Here is a 12,186-nt window from a genome sequence, read left to right on the forward strand (position 1 = left end):
TGTCAGAGTGACTGTAACCCTGGTCTTCTTTGGTCGAACCTCCCTACAGAGTGCAGATCAACAATTTATTGGATCGCTATTTTATGGTGACATCCAGGATGAGATTCAATACTCAAACAGTTCTAATGGGGAGTCAATTGCAGAACGTTCATGATCCGATGGAAAAACATGAAAAGCGGGGAAAGGAGTGAGAGTCAGTGCTGAGGCCAAATTTTGAACTGTGCAGAGAGTTAAGAGCAATGTTAAGAGGAGTCTTCCCTTCACAATCCTGGTCAAGTCATTGTTATACTGTTTGTATTATTCATGAAGAGCTAGGAACTAATTGTCTTGGGAATGTGCATCCAGGGTGCCACATTTAACTGCTGCACTACAGTCAGGTGCTAAGCAACAACGTATCAGTCCACCAGCCACATGGGAAAGCTGGAAAAAAAAAATCACACTCAATAAAGCTCAGGCATTTTGAGTGTGAGAACTAATAAATGAATAATCTTTATTGTCACAAGTAGGCTTTCACTAACACTGCAATGAAGTTACTGTGAAAAGCCCCTAGTCGCCACATTCCGGCGCCCGTTCGGGTACACAGGGAGAATTCAGAATTCTCAGTTTGTACGGGAATTGAACCCGCGCTGCTGGCCTTGTTCTGCATCACAAACCAGCGCTCTAGTCCACTGAGCTAAACCAGCTCTCGAAGACACAATCACCAGTAAGTTGTTTCCTGTAATGCAGCCAGATTCTAGCAACTATGGTGCTAGCATTGACCTTCCCAGCCACAATCATAGAATCATAAAATTTACAGTGCAGAAGGAGGCCATTCGGCCCATCGAGTCTGCACCTGCCCTTGGAAATAGAACCCCACTCAAGCCCACACATCCACCCCATCCCTGTAACCCAGTAACCACACTTAACCTTTTTTTGGACACTAACGGCAATTTAGCATGGCCAATCCACCTAACCTGCACATCTTTGGACTGAGGGAGGAAACCGGAGCACACGAAGGAAACCCATGCAGACACGAGGAGAATCTGCACAGACAGTGTCCCAAGCCGGGAATCGAACATGGGACCCTGGAGCTCTGAAATATCTGTGCTAACCACTGTGCTACCATGCTGCCCACCTCTCTGCACTGCAGCTGCCTAATTTTCTGGAGAGCCAGTCAACAATTTGAAGGGGCAAAAAAATGACCTCTTACTTTTTCTTTCTTGTTCCACAGAGATTTCCACGGCAGTGTATAAAAACTCGGGCATGCTGGACTTTGTCTTTATGCCCCCTATTCAGTAATGCTCTGTTCTACTCACTGCCATTGGAAAGTCCAGGATGAGATTCAATACTCAAACTGCACTGATAGGAAGTCACCCTGCAAATAATGAGTGAGAGGCACTGGAAGCTTGCAGTCAATCACAGAAAAACAATCATCCAACCAGTGCCAAAGGGCGAACAGTTTAGACTCTTTCCCCACTGTCCACCAGCTCTGTACCACGCCCCAAATGGAAATTGGCCCCAGCGTTCCAGGTGAAGGTTTAAATCGTCACCTGGTAATCCTGCCTCTCTGTGACCATGCTGGCAGTATTCCAAATGGATTAAAGCACTTCCAGTTCATTTTTAGGTTCTCCATACATTAATAAGCGTAATGAGTGAGTACTTTGCAACAACAGACCCTGGTTAATATTTAATTAGGAGCAGATGGTGGTTTGGTAAACCCAGAGATTTAATACCTCGGTAGGTTTTTACGTGTGGAGATTGAAGGTCGGGGAAACTTGATTTAGTAATGCAGACAGAGTTGGCTTGAGGGCAATCTGAAATTGAAAACCATCTATTCAATCAAGGTTAAAGTAAGGGCTCTGTTTGTTTTTGTGTAAGAGTGGAAACAAACTCCACAATCACACATTGGGTTCTGTCTGCATGGTACATTACAAGGATTGTTCTGAAAAATACTAGGGCCTGTGCAATAATTTATCTTTAAAACGATAATTCTAAGTGGTAATTAAACCTGTGATGGAACACAGTCGGTGGTATGGGAAGTTGGAACAAATAATGTTTACATTCTTACTGTTGCAGGAGTACCTGAGAGTGTTAATAGCATTGTATATAGGAGACAATTAACACTGCAGTGATGCTGAGATGGTATCGGTGGCTTACTTTTCAAAAGATGGAATTCTATTTTACTGTTGAGAACTGTGTATCATTTCACTCAGTTTGAAATGTTGCTTACTACTAGATTTGAAGTGGAAGTGCAGATAGTCCTGTCGTAGGGTGTTGCAGATTGCAGTTTAGGGATCTGAAGAAGTCTTCATAGTCATACATTGGCCATCTGTAAATCCTTATTGACGCTTACTGCGGTGTTAGGCGTTCTGACACACAGATGAGCCAACACAGTTGTATTTGGTACAACGCTGTTTTATTCAAACTTATTATCTACAGTTTTGTCTTGATACTCTGCATGTGGGGACTCCCTGTCTGTGATGTTAAAACAGGTCTTGTCATTGTCCTTGTCCCCAGATCTACTGCCCACCAGGTGTCGTGTTTGTCCTTTTATCCTGTCTCTGTCTTTGTCTGTGATTGGTTGTGGTGTTGTGTGTTCTGATTTGTCTGTTGGTGTGTCCATCATGATGTGTGTGTTTGAATATCATGACATCCCCCCTTTTTACAAAGATATGTGCCTACGTGGTTATAAATATAATCGTGTCGTGAGTTCATCTAAGAGTGTGTGTGTGTTGTGTACAGCATGTCCATATGACGTAACTATTTACATGGGGCGATGTCGGGTGCGTCATGCGAACGAGGTTGTACCATAACAAAACATGAATGCGAAAAAAAACTTTGAATAGTGGTCCGGTCAAACGATATCTGGAACGATAAACAACAACAGGTTATACTACAGTAGTGTTTAACTTTTTAAACGTATGAACAGTGTTATAAGTCCAGTCTAATGGGTGTGCGACGAATTCGGGTTGACCGTTAGGGTGGCACTCCACTCATCGGCCGGATTGATGGCGTTGACCCTGTTTACATCGATGACGGAAACACGGAAGGCATCCTGGTCATCTGCATCATTTAGCTGGAAGTCTTGATGCGTGGGCTGGACGGTCCTGACGTGTCTGCGAGGTTGTCGGAGATGTGTAGGATCCATGGGTTGAGCTGCACGACAGTAGGCAGCATAGTGGCCCATCTTGCCACATCGGAGGCACTGTCGGTTTTTAGCAGGACATTGTCCTTTTAAGTGTACAGCTCCAAAGTTGCCGCATGTCATGACGTCACAGCGTTCGTTGCGCCACTGCGCATGCGCAGTGCGATCTTGCATTGGGCGCGCCTGCGCAGTGCGTCCCTCGATGTCGCCGTTGGTTTTGGCGTGCACAAGCGCGGGAGACCGCGAAAAGCGCGGGAAGCGGCCGCTCTCGTCGGGGCCGCGGGTCGGGAGATAATCGATGGCCTGGATGCGTTCGGCGTCGTGGGCAGCCTGGCTTGCCGATTCGACGGCTGGGGACCCACTCCGTGCCAATTCGGACGCCTGAAATTGGTCAAAACGGCTGGTTGCATTCTCGTGGAGGACACAGGCCTCCACTGCAGACGCTAAGGTGAGGCTTTTGATTTTAATAAGCTGCTGGCGTAGGCCACTGGAGGCAACGCCAAAAACAATCTGGTCCCTGATCATGGACTCTGAGGTGTTGCCGTAACCGCAGGACTGCGCTAGAATTCGGAGGTGGGTCAAAAAGGGTTGAAAAAGCTCCTCCTTACCTTGCAGGCGTTGCTGAAGAGATATCTTTCAAAACCTTCATTCACTTCAACATAAAAGTGCTGGTCTAGCTTGAGGATGACTGTGTCATACTTGGATTGGTTTTCGCCTTCTTCGAACACCAGTGAGTTGAAGACATCGATGGCGTGCTGACCTGCGTAGGAGAGGAGCATTGCAATCTTTGTTTCGTCCGAGGCACTCTGTTTCTCGTTGGCTCGGATGTACAGGTCGAATCGCTGCTTGAAGAGCTTCCAATTGGTACCAAGGTTCCCCGCGACTTGCAACGGCTGCGGTTTATTGGTGAGGTCCATGTCCAGAATGGCAGGTTAGTCGGCAGGTATCGATCCACTCCTGTACCATGTGGTGTTAGGCGTTCTGACACACAGATGAGCCAACACAGTTGTATTTGGTACAACGCTGTTTTATTCAAACTTATTATCTACAGTTTTGTCTTGATACTCTGCATGTGGGGACTCCCTGTCTGTGATGTTAAAACAGGTCTTGTCGTTGTCCTTGTCCCCAGATCTACTGCCCACCAGGTGTCGTGTTTGTCCTTTTATCCTGTCCCTGTCTTTGTCTGTGATTGGTTGTGGTGTTGTATGTTCTGATTTGTCTGTTGGTGTGTCTATCATGATGTGTGTGTTTGAATATCATGACATTACAATATTAACAAATATACAGCATAGGGTACCAGCACACACGGCTCTGTCCAACACTAGGCTGACCCTGGGTGTAGGTCATGTTCTCTCTCACATCACTGTGTGGCCGGTACTGTACTCAGTTCCACGTACCTTATACTATCAAATCCTTATACAGATCCTTATAATACAAAGAGGTTGCTGGGTATGAACTAAATTATGAACTATTGTTAACACTCAGTGTTGAATAGGATGGTTTGCCATAAAAGTGCTCAAACTATCTCTGCTTGGAGAGATGGTACTGACAAAGTCATGCGTGACCCTGATTTTAACTGCGTTTTCAGCAGGAGAACAGCAATGTGGATTAGGAGTTCATCCCTCTGTCCAAGCATTGACACTTTTAACTCATTTAAATCCCACCAGCTAACTCTTCACCCATTCCAAATGAGAAGCAGTGGAAAACAATTTCATTGTTGGATTCTCCAACAATGGGGCTATGTCACCACGCCTGCGAGAAAATGGGCGTGAATCACTCCGGACCTTTTTCTCAAAAGTCCCGAGTGATTCTTCATTTTTAAGTGCTCCACGCAACTCCGGCTGCCGATATGGAGCCCTGCACTTCCGGCCACGGGCCCGCGCAACATGGTGGACCCACACAGTGGGGCGGCTCTGAAGAAGTAGCCCCCCCCCAGATCGCTTGCGTGTCCGCCAATCGGTGGCCCCCGATCGTGGGCCTGGCTGTCTTGGAGCCCCTCCCCCAGTGACGAATTCCCCCCACCAGGATGGCCACCGCAGCCGCGACTCTGAACTCCTGCCAGGTGGAACCATATGTGAACCACGCCGGCGGGAACTTGGCATGTTGACTGTGGAGAATCGCCGCGGGGGCCTCTTTCAACGGCTCCGACCGACATCCCATCAACCTCGTGCGCGCGACTGGTGGCAATTCTCCAGTCGCAGGAGAATCGCGGGAAGGCCTCGGACCTAATCGTGGGTCCGACACCCCATTCTCCGCCCCCGCACCGAGCGCGATTGCGGCGCGGAGGCTTGGAGAATCCCGGCCCATATTTTAAAGACAATGCATATTAACATAACAAGATGCCCAGAGGATAGTTGCAGCAGCAGACACACACTGTGGTTATGTATTACCTTCCGCATAAAGTGCAAGTTTCTACTTAATATGCCCAGGGCACAGGACAGTCGATGACTTTGACACACTTTGGTAAATGGGTCTAAACTTCTTTGGTTTGTGCTCAATAGGTTTTTGGTAAGAGCTTGCTGAGTAGATGCTAGAGGACAATGAAGCTGGCTTCCCTCATTCACAAAGATATGAACTATTGACTGAAGTTTGGGAGCCATTCTAGGGAGGAAGAAGAGGAGAAAAGCAATTGTGTGAGCAACCTTGAGAGTTTGATTGATGCGAGGCCACTGTTTTCTTTTTAGGGATCCAAGCCAATTGCCTTTCCTCCTCCTGACAATCATTTCATTCATTTAAATGCACTCAACCTGTCAGTCGGCATCTCAATTTTTCTTCACCTTATCATAGAATCATAGAATTTACAGTGCAGAAGGAGGCCATTCGGCCCATCGAGTCTGCACCGGCTCTTGGAAAGAGCACCCTACCCAAGGTCCACACCTCCACCCTATCCCCATAACCCAGTAACCCCACCCAACACTAAGGGCAATTTTGGACACTTTGGGCAATTTAGCATGGCCAATCCACCTAACCCGCACATCTTTGGACTGTGGGAGGAAACCGGAGCACCCAGAGGAAACCCACGCACACACGGGGAGGATGTGCAGACTCCGCACAGACAGTGACCCAAGCCGGAATCGAACCTGGGACCCTGGAGCTGTGAAGCATTTGTGCTATCCACAATGCTACCGTGCTGCCCCTTATCTGTATGCTTTTCAATCTTGCTTGTGTTTTTTCTTTGTCTGTTTCTCTGTCTGTTGCCCTCTCCTTCTTTTCTCTGGTCCATTCAAATCAAAACTAAATGCAAGAATATCTAGTGTCGGTTACCACAGTCATATTATCAATACGTGAGTTCTGAACTTCAGGTAGGCAAACCCTCCTGAATGCAGGGTTTAGTGTGTCTGCTTGCTTACTAATTGAGCAACCAGTTTCCATCAATAACTCTTGTCATGAGATTATGTTGAGTATTCCATCCAAGATTGTCTAGAAAAACAATGGTGAACCCAGTCACATCCCAGTCGGGAGGAAATCAACCCAGACGCTCATTCCACATATATTGGATCTCCAGCACTTTAATGTAGGTGTGCACAGAACCACTGATAACATTTTGCACTGTTTTACTTTCCTGTGAATCAGAGTGAATCTGGGATGTTGCTCCATCCATCATTATTGGCATTTTTCCTCTCCGTGCCCAGGACTGTTAGCATATTAGTTCATCCTTGAAATCAGGTGGTTAGAATGAAGCATCCATCAGTGTTAATACTGCCTTCATGGTCAAATACTTAAATACCTTGTGGGCTATGTATTTCTGTGGAATGGAACCAGGTTTGTGAGTCTGTTGTGTTATTTTTCATAATAATTCGACTGCCACTTCTGTCCAGTTAAATTTGTGTGTGTAACTATTAAGTGGCATATTTATTTATGTTTACAAATGATGAATGGCCTCTGTTGATTTTGGATTCAATGCAATGTGATTATTGCCTGAATTTTAGGTTCTGACACCGCGTGTGTGCTCAATCCAAATGCACATAAAGTTGCACATCAAACATGCGCCCCAATGTTATCGCAATATGCAATATTCAAAAATGACTCCAGCATGCATCCGCCAACGATAAAGGCCCAATTAAGGTCATTAAGAAGCCTATTGGATGCGATTTTACAGTGCTCAAGTGACTTGTCGCCCATCACACAGGCGTGATAGGCGGCCAGCACATTTTCATCAGCTTGTCACACAAGAGAGGGATAAAAGGCCCCCGAGAGCACAAGCACTTTCTGTTTATTTGCGAGTTTGTTGCTGTCGGAGTTCATTGTTCTGCCAGATTAATTTTTTTCAAATTCTCTGGCTTTGGAAGCCTCCCTAGCTATTTGTGAAGGCTGCAGCACCTCTGGTAGTTTTGCTTCAGGATTGCAGCACAGTGCACCCTTAATTGTAAGTCGCAGGTTCTTTCATATCTCATAAATAGGGATAGTATACTCAACCATGGGGACCTCCTCTCAAGAGGAAGCTCGGGGCAGGAGGGAGAGGTGAGTGCGGGCAGCATTCCAGGGAGTGACCTTTGAGAGGAGAGGCACAGGCTGGATTGGTGCAGGGACAGCAGGGAGGTCAAGGCGGTAAGGCCTGCAGAAGAAGCCATTAACCTGCAGTTAGAGTGTAAGGCAGCACTCCAACTACCTCAGCATGTCCGAGGTCCAGTGCCGAAGGATGCTCTGCTCTTCATAGGTACATTGTCAGCAATGTAACAGATAATTGGGCTGGAAATTGCTCCTAACTGTGTGGGTAGACACCCCAGTCCAGTGTCTTTGAAGGTCACGGTGGCCATCAATCTTTCCACCGGTTCTTTCCAGGGCACCAAGGGGGATCTGTGAAATGTGCTGCACATAGATGTATCAAGCTCTTCACTGATGCTATCTTCAGATATGTCCTCACATTTATCCATTACCAGCCAGACGAGATCAATCAGGCTGTGAGAGTCAGAGGCTTTGTGCCAATTATTGGGTTTCCCATTTCCAAGGTGTGATAGGCTGCACTTGTGTCACCACCAAGGTGCCAGCAGGTGAGCTGGGTGACTTCGTCAACCGAAAGGATTTCCACTCTGGGGCCATAAGGCACAGATTCTGCAACTCTGTGCTCGTTACCTTGGCAGCTCACTTGATGCTTGCATCCTGTGACACTTACCAAGGTACCAATGCTGCTCATGGCTCCAGCTCATTTGGATGGATGGAAAGGGCCATCCTTTTAAAAGGTGGCTCTTGAACCCACTCCCATACCCAATAACAGAGGCCGAGGAGAGATACACCAGGAGTCAAGCCTCCACATGGGCAGTAGTGGAGACGATCACTGGATTGCTCAAGATGTGCTTTAGATGTTTGGACTGATGAGGGGGGGAGGATTGCAGTGTCTTCCAAAGTGTATCTCCCTCAAAGTGGTAACACGCTGCAATCTGCACAATCTGGCTCTGGCATGGGGGACCTAGTGGATGCTGAGCAAAGCGAGGTAGCTCCACAGGCCAGAGAGGATGACGCCAGTGAAGGGTCTGATGGAGAACTCGGGGAGGCACATGGTGAGGATGTGGAAGCGGATGACAGGAACATCAGGGAGGCAGGGTCACCAGGGGAGCATCGATCTTGCGAGCATTCAGCTAGGCATCTAAGTCATCGATGCTTCCTCGTGCCAATGGTTTACAAACAATTGTGATATGCTAAACCAACTTCAAAATCCTTCTGCAGACAATACAATACAGGGACAAGTTTGTGCTGCATCTGACCCCTATTGCAACCATCAAGCCAACTCAGCCTATTAAAACACAATCAATGTTTATGCCACTTTCAAAGCAGCAAAGAAGAAAATACAATGTGACCAAATCATACAAATTTCAAAATAATGAACTCAAATAACAACACCTGTTGAGCTTACGATGCCTTCAACTTATGTTTGTGGGCGCTGTGTCTTGGTGCCCCATCGCCCTTTCACTGGCATTGGCACTGGAGCCGGCCTACTGACTCTGCTGTCCGGTGGCCTGATGACCTTGCCAGTCATCCTCTGGCTGGCGGAGCCTGATACCGGTGTTCACCTCGGAGTGTGCGTACAGCACCATGACTGGGAACTCCTCAGTTGTCTCCACCACACTCGCATGAGCTCATTGCATTCTTCATTTCATCCAAGGCCCTGCCACAGCATGATTGGTGGAGCAGAACCTGTGGCAGCATTCGAACTCCAGTGCATCAATTCTGTAATGGTGGAGGACATGCTAGATTGGGTACCCCACCACCCATTCATTAGTGCTCCTTCTCCCTGAAGGACCAGTCCAGTTACACCTCCCCCCCCCCCCCCCCCCCCCCTCCCAACCTCCCACAAAAAGAGCCAGGCTGCAGGGCATGTCAGAGTGGCACACCTCACCTTCTAATTCATTAAGGCCAAGTGTTCAGTCATCCCTGTAGGGGCTGGTTTAGCACAGTGGGCTAAATAGCTGGCTTGTAATGCAGAACAATGCCAGTAGCACAGGTTCAATTCCCATACCAGCCTCCTCGAACAGGCGCCGGAATGTGGCGACTAGGGGCTTTTCACAGTAACTTAATCGAAGCCTACTTGTGACAATAAGTGATTATTATTATTATCCCAGTCTTAGCAGCACAGGCTTCAGTGCCAGTTGATATGCATACCTTACAGCCCGAGCATCACCAGAAAGGGGCACCCGATTACACTTCTTCACAGAGTTCCACCCTTGCGGACCACTAAAAATTATTGAACCTTTTGCGACACAGAAGCCACGTGCAGTGCATCAAGTCTTGCCCAGTAAGCTGGGCGGCAGCCTCTGTCCAGACCTTCTTGGTTAATTGTGGTAGTGGCCTCCTCTTGCCATCTCTGTGCATCAACATGTCCCGCCTGGCACTGATCTCCTCCAGCACAACCCCCAGATGCTCATCAGGAAACCAGGGTGCAGACTGCCCACCAGAGTTGCTCTTCCGCCTTCCCTGTCCACCAAATGCTGAGTACGTGACTGCTCACAATTATTCCTTGAAACCTGCAGAAAACTCTCTCTGCCTCCTACCCCCATCCCCTCTCAGCCCTCAGGATGCTGCCTGCCTGTAGATTGTTTTAACCACTGCCCACACTGTCAGGTTAACTGGAAGACATGTTTCGCACTGGGCGGGCCTTAGTTGGCAACCCAGCATGGAATTGCATGGAGAATGCGATCTTGCCCGAGAGTAGGTTCTACATCTGCTGAGGGCGTCCGCTGACTTCCCACGAATACCAATCATAAAATTCAGGCCTAGATGTGCAATAATTTAAAATGCTATGGTCATCAATGCTGAGATTGGAACAATTTGCTGAACATTTTCAATTAATTTATCAGGCAACTTAAAAATTGATTTGATGTTTTCAGAACTTCAAAATTTGAGACTAAAGGAATCCTTTAGTTTGGTGTTGTTGACATTAATTTGTTCCTCGTTATCATTTTTTCAATACACATTGGAGTCCATCAAGTTTCATACCATTTGCAGACTGGATATTTGATGATGGCTAAGAGACTTATGACTTTGTCTCAACCATTTAATTTAGATAGCTCAGAACTCAGATCCAGTTTGCTCAAGATATTCTGTGCAAGTGCTCCAGCCTTTTTCACAGAACTACATTGAACATTCCCCACCCGTCTCTAGTCCCCTGTAAAATGCAGCCAATTCAAAGTCCCTTTTGCTGATCCAGTCAAGCTCCATCGTGTGGAAATGTTTCTTGGTGGCAGCAAATACTCTCACAAGAGAGTCTCCCTCCCTCTCTCTCTCTCTCTCTCCTTACGATCTCCTTTGCATGCTTCATATAATCATAGAATCAAAGAAGTTATGGTGCAGAAGGAGGCCATTCAGCCCATCGAGTCTGCACCGGCCCTTGGAAAGAGCACCCCACTTAAGGCCCCCTATCCCAGTAACCCAGTAACCCCACCCAACCTTTTTGGACACGAAAGGCAATTTATCATGGCCAATCCACCTGAGCTGCACATCTTTGGACTGTGGGAGGAAACCAGAGCACCCGGAGGAAACCACGCAAACACGGGGAGGACGTGCAGACTCCAACTAGACAGTGACCCAAGCCAGGAATCGAACCTGTGACCCTGGAGCTGTGAAGCAACTGTGCTAACCACTGTGCTACCGTGCTGCCCCTCATTGGATTTCTGCTCTAGCATGAATGAAGTATCACCTCGTATTCATTATGGCACTGCAAGAGTTTAATGATGTGTCAACTGATGACTCATGCATGATCTCAAATCACACCAGTTGTAAGTTTCTAATATCTGTTAAACATGATCTCGTTATCTGATCAACTTAAATAAGCTCCTGATTTTCCTTTTTTTTTGTCAACTTGAAAAAATTCAGAGGCTATACCTTCCTTTAATTATTCATAGAATCTTTCACAGTCACAGTCATGGACATACTAATGGGTCCATATTTTATAAGATGAAGGATTGGAAGCCTCATAGACCATGGAGAATCTTAGATAATTTCCCCCAGAAGTGACGATTTATATCATCTGCTTTCCATTAACACCTCAGTTTTTCATCCAGTCGGATTCTTTCCCATCAATTCTGTTGAGTCCACCCGTCTTCTTTATACAGAATCCGATCAAATACTTTCCGAAAATATAAGGACATTATAAATCCATTGACGTTCACACAGCTACTAATTTAATTTAGTTCTCTCGGAATTTGAAAAGATTTCTGGAGCATGATTGATTATTTCAAAAAATCAGACTGACTGTTCCTTTAGGGCTTCTGTACTGCATTTATTCTGCAGCTACCGACACACTGCACAAGGGTTGTTCTTGAGCTTTTCCCCTTTACACTGCCTGGCTGAGACAGTTGTTCTCTGACCCCAGAGAAAGCCGGGTGCATATGCACATCTGCAAGTGGTTGAGTTTGGTCATTGGTCTCTTGCATCGGATCTCAGTTGACAATCTCATGTGGTGCCTGTCATGATATTCAGTTAAACATCATAGCACAAACATACATACATACTGATGGACAGATCAACGGACCAATCAACACACACACAACACCACAGCCAATCACAGGCAAGAGCAAATACAGTACAAAACAGGGAACACGACACTTCCTGGACATTCCAGCAGGAGA

General features: G+C 46.8%; 1 long non-coding RNA gene across 1 annotated transcript in view; it reads left to right on the forward strand.

The window, feature by feature from the left end:
* Positions 1 to 1,694: 1,694 nt before the first annotated feature.
* The window catches only part of LOC140398815 (uncharacterized), a 149,477-nt gene continuing 138,985 nt past the window's right edge, over positions 1,695 to 12,186 (forward strand). The window contains exon 1 of the long non-coding RNA XR_011937566.1: positions 1,695 to 1,716. This is a non-coding gene — a long non-coding RNA (uncharacterized lncRNA). The remainder of the gene's footprint in view (positions 1,717 to 12,186) is intronic.

The sequence above is a fragment of the Scyliorhinus torazame genome, chromosome 22 (assembly GCF_047496885.1).
Source record: "Scyliorhinus torazame isolate Kashiwa2021f chromosome 22, sScyTor2.1, whole genome shotgun sequence".
Taxonomy (NCBI): domain Eukaryota; kingdom Metazoa; phylum Chordata; class Chondrichthyes; order Carcharhiniformes; family Scyliorhinidae; genus Scyliorhinus; species Scyliorhinus torazame.